Genomic DNA, 3,614 nt, shown 5'->3' on the forward strand with positions numbered 1-3,614 from the left:
CTCTTTAATGTGAGAATTTGGAAGGAGTGTGTTAAAAAGGGTTCTGATGACCTGACAGATTGATGAGGAAATAAACCAAGCACCAGATATCTTGAAGACAAGAATGAAGAGAGATCTGTTTAAACAACTACCCCCTCACTGTTTTATTGCAAGAAAACAAACTAGACAATTCACAGCATGCAGGCTTCAAGATTATTTTTTCATTTAACACGAAGAAGCACCTCTTGAATTTTTTAAAGTCTTCTTGCTACAAGATCCAAAGATGGTTGGTAAAACTGGGTGTTTATTGAGAAGGTTTAAGTACATTACAGTATTTGTTCATTTCTCAATTTTGGTAGTTAATTGTAGTTTAAGCAATTTAGAATATAACTTCAGTGGTTTTCAATTGCTAGGAGCTTATTTATCTGGAATATATTAAAACATTTATATAATATATATTAATACATTTGTCCTTGCTTTACATGTACATATGTGGAGATAGATAGATAGATAGATAGATAGATAGATAGATAGATAGATAGATAGATAGATATACATAGTATATATATGTATACATATGTAGACATAATCAATCGAGTTTTCTGTGAAATGATTTCTTTAAATTGATTTATATAAATAGCATAACATTGGAAATTTTCTATGTTATAAATAAAACTTGTGTTTTACTCTCAAAAATATGACTGTAAGATTTTTTAATGTGCTTACATATGAGTGCACTTTGTTCTTTTATATACTGCATAGCATTTCCTATTTGAATATGCCATAATTTGTTTCAAGATTCTAACAATAATGGACATTGTATCTGACATTTCATTATTAAAATGATCATGAAATGACTCTCTTTATACAAGTTTTCCTTTCCACATGTATAAATACTTCTCAGGGTAAATGCGTGTAGCTCATATGCGCATAGACACATACACATATACACATGTGGTTCTTTAATCTATCAAGGATATATTTTTGTGAATGGATAATCAGTTATCCCAACACTGTTGCTAAGCTGTTCATTCCTTCTCCGCTGAATTGAAATGCTATCATTCTTATACCAAAATCATATATGTAGCTATACATATGTGCATCCATCTGGACCTTCCAGTCTGTTCCATGGTTCTATTTATCTCAATTAATGCCAAAATCACATTGTTTTCATTATAAGACTTTATAATAGCATATTTTGAAAATCAACTTGGCAATTTTTGAACATATTCTCTTCTATGAGAAATGCAGTGGGAATTTTGATTGAGAAAGAACTATATTTGAAGATAAATTTGAGAACTTTCATCATTATAATATGGAGTCCTTACATTCATAGCTCTTTTTAAAATTTTTTAAAAATATTTTTATTTTTTAGTTACAGTTCTCATGCAATATTATACTGATTTCAGATGTACAACACAGTGAATAGACATTTATATAACTTACAAAACCATCACCGCAATAAATCCATCTTACACTATACATAGTTATTACAATACTACTGACTATATTCCCTATGCTATACTCTATATCTCCATGACTATTTTGTAACTACCAATTTGTACTTCTTAATTTCCTCCCCCAAGAACCCATCCCCCGCAATCCGCCAACCATCAAAATGCTCTCTGTATCTATACGCTTGTTTCTGTTTTGTTTGTTCATTTATCCTGTTCTCTAGATTCCACATACAGGTGAAATCATATGACGTTTGTCTTTCTCTGTCTGAATTAACTCCACTCAGCACAATACCCATGTTGTTGTTGATCCATCCATGTTGTTGCAGATGGCAAGATTTCATTATTTTCTTATGGCTGAGTAATATTCCATTGTACATGAGTACCACATCTTCTTTATCCATTCATCCATTGATAGACAACCAGGTTGCCTCCTTATCTTGGCTATTGTAAATAATACTGCAATGAACATATACATGCGTATGTCCCTTTAAATTAGTGTTTTGGTTTTCTTTAGACAAATACCCAGAAATGGGATTACTGGGCCCTTCTTTGTCTCTTGTTGTAGCATTTGTTTTAAAGTCTATTTGTCTGATGTAAGTATTGCTACTCGAGATTATTTTTTGTTTCCATTTTCACGAAATACCTTTTTTTCCATCTCTTTACTTTCAGTATGTGTGTGTCTTTCGACATGAAGTGAGTTTCTTATAGGCAGCATACGTAAGGGTCTTGTTTTCTTATCCATTCAGCCACTCTCTACCTTTTGATTGGAGCATTTAACCCATTTTACATTTAAAGTAATTGTTGATAGATACGTAGTTATTGCCATTTTATTATTTATGTTTTTAATCTTTTTTTCTTCTTAAAGGAGGTCCCCTAACATTTCTCGTAATACTAGTTTGGTGTTGATAAACTTCTTTAGCTTTTTTTTTGTCTGGGAAGCTCTTTAATCTTCCAAATGATAGCTTTGCTTAGTAGAGTAACCTTAGCTGTAGGTCCTTGTTTTTCATCATTTTGAATAGTTCATGTCAAACCCTTCTGGCCTGCAAAGTTTCTGTTGAGAAATCAGCTGACAGTCTTATGAGTGCTCCCTTGTAGGTAACTAAGTGCTTTGCTCTTGCTGTTTTTAAGATTCTCTCTTTGTCTTTAACCTTTGGTATTTTAATTATAATGTGTCTTGGTGTGGACCTCTTTGGGTTCATCTTGCTTGGAACTCTGTGTGCTTCCTGGGCTCATATGTCTATTTCCTTAGCCAGATTAGGGAACTTTTCAGTCATTATTTCTTCGCATATGTTTTCATTGCTCTGTCCCTTGTCCTTCTATGATGTACCCCAATGGGTACTTCTTGTATCCCTATGATGTGAATGTTGTTGGTACACTTGATGTTATCCCAGAGGCCCCTTAAATCAGCCTTGTTTATTTATTTATTTTTTTTTAGGCGAGGCAACCCTTGGTTGACCTTACAGATTGCAAAGACCTTGTCAGCTTACAAACCTTTATTTTTTCCTTTTTTACAGCTACGGCACCTGGTCTTCCTAGGTGGTCTCCCATCCAAGTACTAATCAGGTCCAACTCTGCTTAGCTTCCGAGATCAGACGGGATCAGGTTTGTTCAGGGTAGCATGACCGTAGACTAGCCTCATTTTTATGAATTCTTTTTTCTTTTTGTTGTTCTGATTGGGTGTTTTTTGCTACCTTATCTTCCAAATTGCTGGTTTGGTCTTCTGCTTCATCTAATCTACTGTTGGTTCCTTTAATGTAGTTTTCATTTCAGTTATTGTATTCTTCATTTCCAAAGAATTCTTCATTTCTTTTTTATGTTTTCTATTTCCATTTTTGTTTTCTATCTTTTTGTTGAAGTTCTCACTGAGATCATTGAGCATCCTTATAACTAAGGTTTTGAACTCTGCATCTGGTAGATTGATTGTCTCCATTTTATTTAGTTCTTTTCTAGAGCTTTGTTTCTTTTCTTTCATGTGGGATACATTTCTTCTCTATTTTTATGTAATAGGTGTCCTGTGGGGCATAGGGGTGTGTGGTCTCCCTGGCCACCTGAATTGGGTGCTCCAGGTACGTTCCTTGTGTGGGTTGTGTGTGTCATTCTATTGTAATTGAGCCTTAGCTGCTGTTTGCACATGAGTGGGAGGTATTGACCCCGAGGCTGATTGGTTATGAGAACTGG

General features: G+C 34.0%; 1 pseudogene; it reads right to left on the reverse strand.

Annotated features, from left to right (window-relative positions):
* Positions 1-2,947: 2,947 nt before the first annotated feature.
* Positions 2,948-3,066, reverse strand: LOC112472527 (annotated as a pseudogene).
* Positions 3,067-3,614: the final 548 nt, after the last annotated feature.

Source organism: Pteropus alecto, unplaced genomic scaffold (assembly GCF_000325575.1).
Source record: "Pteropus alecto unplaced genomic scaffold, ASM32557v1 scaffold76, whole genome shotgun sequence".
NCBI lineage: Eukaryota > Metazoa > Chordata > Mammalia > Chiroptera > Pteropodidae > Pteropus > Pteropus alecto.